This window comes from Oryctolagus cuniculus, chromosome 7, assembly GCF_964237555.1.
Source record: "Oryctolagus cuniculus chromosome 7, mOryCun1.1, whole genome shotgun sequence".
Taxonomy (NCBI): domain Eukaryota; kingdom Metazoa; phylum Chordata; class Mammalia; order Lagomorpha; family Leporidae; genus Oryctolagus; species Oryctolagus cuniculus.
The window spans coordinates 120,336,954-120,349,005 of record NC_091438.1 but is presented as its reverse complement, the minus strand read 5'-3'; the positions used below and the strand labels follow the sequence as shown (position 1 = coordinate 120,349,005).

The 12,052-nt window shown below is 44.6% G+C and overlaps 1 protein-coding gene across 3 annotated transcripts in view; it reads right to left on the bottom strand.

Moving 5' to 3' along the window:
- The window catches only part of TUT4 (terminal uridylyl transferase 4), a 234,434-nt gene that overhangs the window by 165,011 nt on the left and 57,371 nt on the right, over positions 1 to 12,052 (bottom strand). The gene's annotated exons all lie outside the window — the stretch shown is intronic.

Below are 12,052 nucleotides of genomic sequence, written 5' to 3'. Positions count from 1 at the left end.
CGCGGAGCTTCGGCGGCCAGTGCGGGCTTCTGAGCGTCAGCGAGCAGCGAAACCGATGAAGCCCACCCCCAGCCGTCGATGGTTGCCACCAGGCCCTCGCCCCCTGACCCTTTTTGTTTGTGCGAGACAGCCGATTAAGGAGTTAAAAGCAGAGAAACCTCAGGAAAGAGATGTTAGAAGTCATTTCTTTAGCTTCCTGCAGGTATAGGATCACCTACGATCAGGGTGCCTCCTCTTCCCCTGCCTTTCAACGTTAAAGTACATTAATTAAAGTACATAGAGAGGGCTTAATGTTTTGCTCGGGTTTTTTCGTTTTGTTTTAGAGACGCAGGCTAGAGATTATTTCAACCAGCCTCCGACTTCAAAGCTGGGCAGATTACACAACTGCAATCCTGGAGTTTGCATACCCTAGGCATCGCAAGGATATGACCAGGACAGACCTGAGGATGAAAGGAAGATGCTGGATCTTAAGTAGTTACAACATACTGTCTTAGAAAATTTCTTATGACTCAGAGGCTGGAACTGTTAAAGAGGTTGCAGAGGGACAATCCTCTGTAGTCCATCTACCCCACACCACAACCCAGAAGCAAATACTGGTTATTTATCTGATTATGTCTGTACATCCATCTGAATCCTCATGAGAAGCTTGGTGTGAAAGGGGCCAAGCGTTGCCCACTAAGTGCAAGGCCTTCATGTAGGGGCTTCCTGTAGTTCACTATTTAATCTTCACAATAATCCTATGAGGTAGGTACCGTTGCTCCCATTTACAGAGGCAAGAACCAGGGCTCTGAGAGTTGGTGCATTTTTCCGCTGTCTGTCTGATGCCATAACACCTCCGTACAGCAGATACAGTACTGGAATTCAAATCCAAAGAGCCCTGCCTGTTTTGGGTACTTATCAACTGAATGACCCTGGGCACATGTACCCTCTGAGTTTCCTCGGCTGTAACGTTTTTAACCACACAACTGTTTTACATAGATGATGTAATGGACACACTGGGAAACTAAAGTGAAAACCTGTCGCCTATAGAGAAGTTGAGATGATATCAAACGTCCCATTCCTTTTAGTTAGAGGTATCAGTGTCCTTGGAGCAAGTCCAGTTGAACAAACATTTCCTAGTTACTTAATAAGAGCAAAACATTTAGTTAGGTGCCTAGGGATACAAAGACAACAGATTGCTGTCTCAAAAAGTTCACCATTGAGCAAGGTGGTTCTGCTGAGCTACAATAAAAGCAACAGGTGATATGAACCAAGAGCTGGACAAATAATCCCACATAGATGAGACTACAGTGAAAAAAAGGTCGAAGCAGGACCTTGAAGTCTTGCTTGCTACAAGCCAGACAAAATTCTGTGATTCAGAGGATACCATTAGCCTGGAGCATGCAGAAGATCATAAGTCTAGAGCAGAAAGCTGAGACCAAACTGAGAACCCCCAAGCCTTTCTATACTTACCCCTCCTACATAACTCTCTTCTATGACCTTTCTTATCTCATGAGACCCAGCTCAACTCCTATCTCCTTTATTGAGTCTTCCTGATCACCCCTCCCCCAATTCCACTGGATGCTATCCCTCCAATCTTGAAATTCCAACATAATACTTTAATAAGTCTGATACCATAGATTATAAATTTGAGCCCAAATATGTATATCTGTATTCTTTATAATGCTTGCATTCCTGTTGAGTATGATCTTATTTATCATCACAGCTAAATACATAGAGCAAGTATTACTCTGACATGAACATAAGGAAAGTTAGGGCATATAAGGCTTAATTAGTTCCCAGAGTCATACAATATGTCACAAGCAGGACAACAATGCCAGCCCTGTGTTCTTTTCATGGAATCACAAAGAGATTACTGTGAAATAAAATGATAAAATCTGATGGGTTTAGGCCGGCGCCGTGGCTCAATAGGCTAATCCTCCACCTAGCGGCGCCGGCACACCGGGTTCTAGTCCCGGTCGGGGCGCCAGATTCTGTCCCGGTTGCCCCTCTTCCAGGCCAGCTCTCTGCTGTGGCCAGGGAGTGCAGTGGAGGATGGCCCAGGTGCTTGGGCCCTGCACCCCATGGGAGACCAGGAGAAGCACCTGGCTCCTGGCTCCTGCCATCGGATCAGCGCAGTGCGCCGGCCGCGGCGGCCATTGGAGAGTGAACCAACGGCAAAGAAAGACCTTTCTCTCTCTCTGTCTCTCTCTCTCACTGTCCACTCTGCCTGTCAAAAAATAAAAATAAAAAAAAAATCTGATGGGTTTGTGGAAATATTCTGAGGACTTATATCTGCTGCTTTCAAGTAAGATCTCAGAATTGTGGTTAAGGCATTTAGCTTCTAGTCTGGAAGTTCTGGGAACTCAGTTTCACACAAACAGATGAAAATTATTTGCGGCAAAACTTTTTTCTTTTAAAGATTATTTATTTATTTGAAAGGTGGAGTTACAGAGAGGGAGAAGCAGAGGCAGAGAAGTCTTCCATTCGCTGGTTCCCTCCCCAAATGGCCAAACAGCTGGGGCTGGGCCAGGCCAAAGCCAGGAGCCAGGAGCCTTTTCCAGGTCTCCCACATGGGTGCAGGGGCCCAAGTACTTGGGCCAACTTCCACAACTTTCCCAGGTGCATTAGCAGGGAGCTGGATGGAAGTGGAGCAGCCAAAACTCAAACTGGTGCCCATATGGGATGCCAGCACTGCAGACAGAGGCTTAAACTTCTATGCCACAGCATTGGGCCCTGTTGACACTTTTTGAAGTGGTCTACAAAGCAGAGGTATTTTCAAACTTTAAATTTTTAAAAAAATATTTATTCATTTATTTGGAAGAGTTATGAGAAGGAAAGATAGAGAGCTACCATCGCTGATTCACTCCCCAGATGGTCACAACTGCCAGGGTTGGGCCAGGCAAAATTCAGGAGCCAGGAGCTTCATCTGGGTTTCCCAAGTGGGTGGCAAGGGCCCAAACACTTGGGCCATCTTCCAAGGCTTTTCCCAGGCCACTAGTAGGGAGTTGGATGGGAAGTGGAGCAAGCAGGACAGGAACCAGTTCCCATACCTGCTTTACCTGCTAGACCACAAGTCCGCCAGCCCCCAAACTTTAACATTTTTGTGATTCTTACCAAGACCTTGACTACCAAAGCTCCTAAAGTGTGTGTTCACCACAAAAGTAGCATAAAAGATTTATTTATCCTATCTTCTTGCTTTCTAAAATAAAATATATTAAAATGCCTATTTCATAGTAAACATTCAACAAAAACAAATCTCCTTTCTTCTTAAAATCTACTTTCTTCCCACCTGCTCCACTTTAGATTTCATGTGCCTTTAAACTCACACTAGCAAATGGCTGTACTTGCTAAGACTGACTCTATTTCATCTGTCCTGAGGATTCTACGTGTGAAATTTTTAAACTTCAGTCACACCCTTTAGCTTACTTCCTTGAAGCATTAGAAAGTTTTTTTAAGGTGACATTTTCTTTTAAGTGAATAGCACTGAGTTAGAAGGACCATCATACAGTTAGACATATCAAGAACATACACTATGGGGCTGGGGCTGTGACACAGCAGGTTAAAGCCCCAGTCTGCAGTGCCAGCATCCCATATGGGCACTGGTTGAAGTCCTGGCTGCTCCTCTTACGATCTAGCTCTCTGCTATGGCCTGAGAAAGCAGTAGAAGATGGCCCAAGTCCCTGGGCTCCTGCACCCACATGGGAGACCCGGAAGAAGCTCCTGGCTCCTGGCTTCGAATCAGCTCAGCTCTGGCCGTTGCAGTCATTTGGGGAGTGTACCAGCAGAATGGAAGACCTCTTTCTCTGTAACTCTGTCATTCAAATAAATAAAATAATTCTTAAAAAAAAAAAAAATACACTAGTAGCAGGACACAATGCTATAAAGGTAGCCTAGTACCACATGATAAGGGCCATAAATGCCATTTCTTTAAAAAGGTGGGGCCAGCCCTCAGGCGTATGAGGTAAAGCTGCTGCCTGCAGTGCCAGCTTCCCATATGGGTGCTGGTTCAAGTCCCAGCTGCTCTACTTCCCAGCCAGCTCTCTGCCAGGGCCTGGAAAAGCAGTGGAAAGCAGAAGATGGCCCAAGTACTTGAACCCCTGCACCCATGTGGGAGATCCAGAAGAAGCTCCTGGCTCCTGGATTCAGATAGGCAGAGCTCCAGCCATTGCAACCATTTGTGAAGTGAACCAGCAGATGGAAGACCTTCCCCTCCCTCCACCCCCGCCTTTCAAATAATAAAAAAAGAAGGCATTTGGGGCTGGAGTTGTAGCTCAGCTAATGTGCCTGGGAAAGCATCAAAGGATGACCCGAGTACTTGGGCCCCTGCTACCTATGTGGGAAACCTGGATGGAATTCCAGGCTCCTGGCTTTGACTTGGCCCAGCCCTGGCCATTACAGCCATTTGGGAAGTGATCCACCAGCTAGAACTCTCACTCGCGCTCGCTCGCTCTCTCTCTCTCTCGCTATTTATTTATTTATTTATTCATTCATTCGAAAGGCAGAATTACAGAGAGGCTGAGGTAGAGAGAGAGAGAGTGCGAGTGAGCATGATAGATGTCTTCCATCTATTGGTTCACTTCCACAAATGGCTGCAACAGCTAGAGCTGAGCCAATCCAAAGCCAAGAACTTCTTCTGGGTCTCCCACATGGGTGCAGGGGCCTGAGGACTTGATCCACCTTCTGCTGCTTTCCCAGGCCATAGCTGAGAGCAAGATTGGAAATGGAGCAGCTGGGACTCAAACCAGCACCCATATGGAATGCCAGCACTGCAGGCAGCGGCTTTACCCACTATGCCACAGTGCTGGCCCCTAGATATCATTTTTTAAAAAAATGATTTATTGGGGGCCTGCACTGTGGCATAGTGGGTAAAGCTGTCGCTTGCAGTGCCAGCATCCCATATGGACACCAGCATCCCATATGGGACCTAGTTCAAGACCCAGAAGCTCCACTTCCAACCCAGCTCTCTGTCATGGCCTGGGAAAGCAGTGAAAGATGGTCCAAGTCCTTTTTCGCTACACCTGCGCAAGAGACCTGGAAGAAGCTCCTGGCTCCTGGCTTCAGATCAGCCCAGCTCCGACTGTTGCAGCCATTTGGGGAGTGAACCAGCAGATAGAAGAACCCTCTCCCTCTCCCTCTCCCTCTCCCTCTCTTTCTGCCTCTGCCTCTCTGTAACTCTGCTTTTTAAATAATAAATAAAAAATCTTTTTAAAAAATGAGATAAACCTCCACTCTACCAATCTCCCTACGACCAATGCTAATACAAAATGTTAGGACAACCTATATTGATTCATCTTTATATACTATAAAATGTCATGCCCTCTGTTCAGAAAGAAACCCTCTCATGTTTTGTCAAGTGATTTTCAAAAAGAATTCCAAGACCATTAACTGGGGGAAGAGACAGTCTTTTCAATAAATGGAGCTGGGAAACTGGATACTCACTTGTCAGAAAAAATGAAGTTGGACCCCATCGTTAGACCATATGCAAAAACTTAACTGAAAATGGATCCATAACCTTAATCTAAGACCTAAAACTCTTAGAAAAAAACAAGACAAGAGCTGTACAATATTGAATTTTGCAGTGATTTCTTGGATATGACATCAAAGACAGAGGCAACAGCAATAACAACAAAAAGAAAAATTTAACTGGAGATGGTGTTTGGCACAGCAGTTAAGATTCTGCATAGAATATCCATATCCCAGATTTGATTACCTGGGTTCAATCCTTGGCTCCAATCCTGATTCCAACTTCCTCCTGTTCCCCTGTCTCTCTCTGCCTTTCCAATGAAAATAGTTTTCGTAAGCCATTACTGTTTTTTTTTCTGTAAAGACTGATTTATTTATTTGAAAGTCAGAGTTACACGGAGAGGCAGAGAGAGAGAGAGAAGTCTTCCATCCGCTGATTCACTTCCCAACTGGCCGCAACAGCTGGAGCTGCGCCGATCTGAAACCAGGAGCCAGAAGCTTCTTCCGGTTTCCCATGCGGGTGCAAGAGCCCAAAGACTTGGGCTATCTTCTACTGCTTTCCCAGGCCCTAACAGAGAGCTGGATTGGAAGTGAAGCAGCCAGGACTCAAACCAGCACCCATATGGAATGCCAGCACTGCAGGCAGCAGCTTCCCCCTACTAATGCCACAGCACCAGCCCCAAGCCATTACTTCTTAAAAATTGAACTGCATGGAAATTTTGTTCATCAAAAAACAGTAAAAAGGTAACCAACAGAATAGGAGAATATATTTGTAAATCATGTATCTAATCAGAGATTAATAACCAGAATTCACAGAGAACTCCTAAAGCTCAACAACAACAAAACCCAATTCAAACTGGGCACAGGACATTTCTCCAAAAGCATACAAGTGGAAAGTAAGCAAATAAAAAGATACTGAACATCACTAATCATTAAGGAAAATGCAAATGAAAAGTACAATGAGATGCCACCTCACACCCATTTAGGCTAAGATTAAAAAAAAAAAAAAAAAAAAAAAACCAAGGGGGCCCACACAGGTTAGGACTCTCCTGCACCATATCTGAGTACCTGGATTTGATCTTGGGCTCCACCTCCTGATGGCAGATTCCGGCTAATTTGCAGACCTCAGGAGGCAATAGTAATAACTCAAATAATGGGTCCCTGCCACTCACATGAGGGACTTGGATTGAGTTGCCAGAGCTCCATTTTAGCCTGGCCAGGCCCCAGTAGGCTGTTGCAGTCATCTGGAGAGTGAAACAGTGGGAGAGAGCTTCCCTCCCCACCTCTCACCCATCCACCCCTACCCCCACCCTCGACACTAAACTAGGTTAAAAAATATAATGAGTTGATGTGAATGTGGAAAAACTGAATCCCCTGTGCACTTTTGGTGGGAATATAAAATTGTATAGTCACTGAGGAAAACAGTATGGCAGTTCCTCAAAAAGTTAAAAACAGAATTATCATATGACCCAGCAATTTCCCTTCTAGACATATGCCTGAAAGAATTGATAGGTCTCAAAGAGATACTTGTACACCCATATTTATATCATTATTCACATTAGCTAAAACATGGCAGCAACCCAAGTATCCATTCAGAGATGAATGGATAATAGAATGTGGTACCATGCACCCTTACAATGGAACATCATTCAGCCTTAAAAAGGAAGGCAATTCTTCAATATGATACTGGTTTCAAGTCCTACCTCCACTTTAAATTCCAGCTTCCTACTAATGCACACCATGAGAGGCAACCATGATGGCTCAGATACTTGAGTATGGGAGATCTCTGTCTCTCTGTCCCTCTGACTTTTAAATAAATAACTTCAATTAAATGAAAAGAAGATTTAATTTAAAAAAAAAAAGACATAGAGGGGGATAGCCTTGTGGCACAGTGAGTAAAGACACCACCTATGACACGAGCATCCCATATGGACGCTGGTTTGTGTCTGGCTGCTTTATTCTGATCCAGCTCCCTGCTAATGGCCTGAGAAAAGCAGTGAAAGGTGGCTCAAGTGCTTGGGCCCCTGCCACCCACATGAGAGACCCAGATGAAGCTCCAGGCTCTTGGTTGTGGCCTAGCTCAGTCCCAGCCTTTGTGGTCCCTTGAGGAGTAAACCGGTGAGTAGAAGAACTCTCTCTCTCTCTCTCTCTTCCTCTCCCTCCCTCTCCCTCTCCCCCTCTCCCTCTCTCCCTGCCTTTCACTCTAACTCTGACTTTCAAATAAGTAAATAAATCTTTAAAATAAAATAAGGTGAGAAGGGTAGGACATGTTTCAGAAACCTGCAATAGCAGACTTATTGGAGCTTGACCTGAAAGGTAGTTCTTAAAGGCTCTTACCCAGGAGAGTGATGCAGTCATATTTGGATATTTAAAAAATATATATTAGTCAACAGTGTGTGGGAAAAAAAATCAAGAAGTCAAAATTGAAAGCAGGGAAAACAGTAAGGGAATGTAGAAAATCAGGCAAGAGTTTAATGCAATTTAAAAAAAAAAAAAAGAAAAATATTAATGGGGGCCAGCACTGTGACTTAGCACAGCACCTGTGACGCTGGCAGCCTTATGTGTGGCTCCACTTCTATTTAAAGAAAATAACAGGCAGAGTGGACAGTGAGAGAGAGACAGAGAGAAGGGTCTTCCTTTTCCATTGGTTCACCCCTCAAATGGCCGATCAGAAGCCAGGAGCACTCCGGGGTCACAGCAGAGAGCTAGACTAGAAGAGGAACAACCGGGACAGAATCTGGTGCCCCAACCAGGACTAGAACGCGGGGTGCCGGCGCCGCAGGCAGAGGAATAGCCTAGTGAGCCGTGGCACCGTCTGCCCAACTTCTGATCCAGCTCCCTGCTAATGCACCTGGGAAAGCAGCAGAGGATGGCCCAAGTCCTTGGTCCCTGCACCTATGTGGGAAACTCGGAAGAAGCTCCTGGCTCCTGACTTTTAAAAATGTTTACAACTAAACTTTTTTTTCTAAGTATAAGAGTATTACATACCACATCTGGAAAATAGAGGAAAACTCAAAAAAAAGAAAATAACACTAATGACATCCCATAATGCCACTATTTTAAGATCACCATTGTAAACAAATTTTTGGCATAATTCCTTCCAGTCTTTTTAAAAAATACATTTTAACATAGTTGAGGTCATACTTTGTGTTTAATTTTTTTACTTATTGCCTCATTGTATTTTTCTACACCATTAGGAAATCTTTATAAATACAGCTTTAGTATCTGCAAAATATTCCATGATGAAAGTACCAGATTTTGGTTAACCAGTCCCATATTATTGGATACATAAGTTACTTCTAATTTCTTGCTATTATAAATAATGTCTTTTGCATAAATATGCAAGACACTATACCGTTATTGTCTCAGAGAAAATTCTCAGATGTGGTATGTCTACATCAAGTAGTGCTAAACCGTAAAAGGCTCTGGATATGTACTGTCAAATTGCTTTTTAAAAGGTTTGTACAGTGCTAAATATCACTTATGCTTCTATGTGGGAGAGGAAACCAACTAAACATTCTCAGCTTTAAAAGTGATGAGCTGCTCAGAATCTCTGGGCAAAGGCTGTTGCTTCCACAAACACATTTCCCTTTAGGAGGTAAATCCTGGCTGCTAACTGAAAGGCCCAGATTTGGGGTTGAGTTGCCATGCTTTATTTACCTGTCTGTCTCCCTAGGACCTGAGAAACTTACCTTTTGGACAAAGAAGTCCTTTTACCTTGCAAGCCAAAAATATTGTAGCGAGAGTCTTCTTTAAGGTTCAACAACATCAACAGAACATCCTGCCCGGTCTCCTGAGTCCCGGGGGAGAATCTTACTGACCCGGGGGAGGCTCCGTCAGGGACCCCAGGAGACAGGAACCGGCCTGGCACACAGTGAGTGCAGCGCTGAGTGGTAGCTTTGGGATCCGCAAGGAGGGAAGGCCTACACTTCCAGTAATGGAGAGGCCTACTTAACGGGGAAGAAAGTCCTTGTCAAGGTCCCTGCGGGTGCCTAAAGGTCAACCAATGAGGATCAGACCCGCCTCAACCTTTAACTCCCATGCCCTGAATCTATAAAAGGAGCTCTCCCAATCTCTCCCAATCCCGGCCCCCGCTCTGTTGCTCCGTTGGGACCAGGGAACCTCACCCAGGAGCAGAACCCCAATAAAAGCCTGTGAATTAATTGATTCGTCTTCCTGGGAAGATTTGTTACGTGCTGGACACCTTGCACTGAGGTCTTCTTGTTGGGGCATTTTTTGGTCCAGCTCCAGAGCGCTTTCCCAGACTCAACTCACCCAGCACTCTCCCAGGCCCTCTGTATGCCCACAGTCTCAAGAGAAGCTCCCAGCTTCTCTTGTTTTCCCCATTCTGATCTGGGCTGATCCTAGCTCCTCCTACCCCATCCTGGCTCTCTTCCCTTCCTGTTCTTCCTGGCCTCTTTCTTCCCTCTCCTCCCCCTAGCTTCCTCTCTTCATAGGAGCCCTTCCTGAGTCCATCTTTGAATTCTTCTCTAAGCGTCTCTTTTAATGCTGTTCTCCCTCTTTCTGTCTTCTCTCTTCCCCTCCCTTCCTCCCCTCCCCGCCTTCCCCTCTATTTCCCCTTCTCCCTCTCTTTTCTGAGTCTTTGTGTAACATTCCTCTCTCTCTCTCTCTCTCCCCTCTCCCCTCTCCCCCTCTCCTCCCCCCTCTCCTCTCCCCCCTCTCCTCTCTCTCTCTCCCCCCCCCCCCCCACACACACACACACCTGTCTCCCCAAGCCCCCTTGACCTTTGCCAGCCTCTGGACCTCCCCATCCTCTCCAGGTGACACACACACCATCTTGAAATCTGCAGGAGTTTCTCCTGGCGTCTTTCACATGGAATACAGCCTTTTTTGTACCCCATTACTAAGGAATACTCTTAGAAAAGCACGAAAGCCGACCGACACTTCCTGTGGTATTATCTTTATCATGCACTCCAAAGTGGATCACTTATATTATGCCTGTATTTTCTTTTCCATCCAAATCAGGAGATATGAAAGCACAGTTCAAATCCAATACACTTACAAAGCATGACAGAGTATTTGAAATCTGGGACTGTCCTCAAAAATCTGGGACATAATGTTGCTATAAATTCCACCTATCCAGAATCCAGCTCTTAAGTTTCACAAACAAGAACTCTGAATGTCCTCAGCATTGGTGGAAGTCAGTGTTCAGTATGTTATACTCAGACTAAAAAGGAGATTTTCCCCTCGTTCTGCTCACTCCTGGAATGAGATTTTGATTGCACATCAGGTAGGGTCTAACAATTCAGATTGCTATCTATAAATCATACATAGAAGGATTCTTTACTGGAGGGTTTATGAAGCTTACAAAAATCTTTCACTGCAAAAGATTGAACCCACGCTCTGAAATGAGAATATACAGTTATCTACCACACTTATGCATAATTCTAGGTAAAATCTCCAAAGGTGGCTTCATCAGTTTTTTTTAATTTTTGGTTTCCCCTCTCTAAAAAAACAGGAAAAGTTTTTTACTAATATGAAGTCTTTTGAAAGTCCAGTCTGGACTTTCTTGTTATACTACCTGAGTTCTGATTCTGTTTCGTCTGACTTTTTATCTAAATCTCCATGGTTGCATTTGCTCAAGGTTCACTTTAAGTACAGTCTGAATCAATCATATTCCTAAGGAAGTTTGCTTCCCTAAGTCTGCAAAACTCCCCCTTCTCATTCCTTATTGTTCTCTGAAATGACATTTCTCCTTGTGAACTAATATGGCTCTGCCTAGCTCTAGATAATCCTAGCTCTTTTTGTCATTTATCTGTGCTGCATTCTCTGCCTACTTACATCTTCTCCTACGGTGAAGGGAGTATTTTAAACTTTTCCAATTGCAGGGAAAAGCAACTTGCTGGCTTGAGGATACAAATTTAAAATGGAAGCCCAGAGAAACATGGAGGGCCTGAGACATTCTGTATAATCCAACAAATGTCCACCCCACCCCAACCCCACCTCTACTCTCCACAGCAGCAGGGGAAGTCAGAGAGGGGAAGGAATGATTTGCAAGCACTTTATGCTCTGTCTTGTGCAGACCATGCAGTTTTCTCCCTGCAGTGACATTCAACATTGATTTTAATTGCATTTGTAAGTTCTCATATCTAGTTTCCATGGCTCTAGCAGATCAGACAGCACCTAGTTGAGGGGTGGAGTGCCGACTGTTAGAAGTTAAGAGCATGGATTCTGAAGTCAAACTTCAGGTTTGAATGCTGGTACTGCTGTTTCCTAGCTGTCTGACTTTGAATGAGATATCCTTATCTTAAAATGGAAGTAATAATAGAGCCTATTTCCACACAATTGCCATAAGGATTAAATGACTTAATAGATATAAAGTGCTTGCAATTGTGTATGCTATATGAGTATTAAGTGGAATGGGAACACAGTGCTGAGATGTAGCAAACAACAAAATAAAACAAAAAGTTATGCAAGCAGAGAAATCAGAGAGGGCTTTAATTTAGCAGTTCAGACACTTATACGGACTTGTATGGGACATGGACTGCCTGGTTTGACACCTGGCTCTGGGTCCTGACTCCAGCTTCCTGCTAATGCAGACCCTGGAAGGCGGCAGTGATGGCTCCAGTAATCAGGTTCCTGCCAC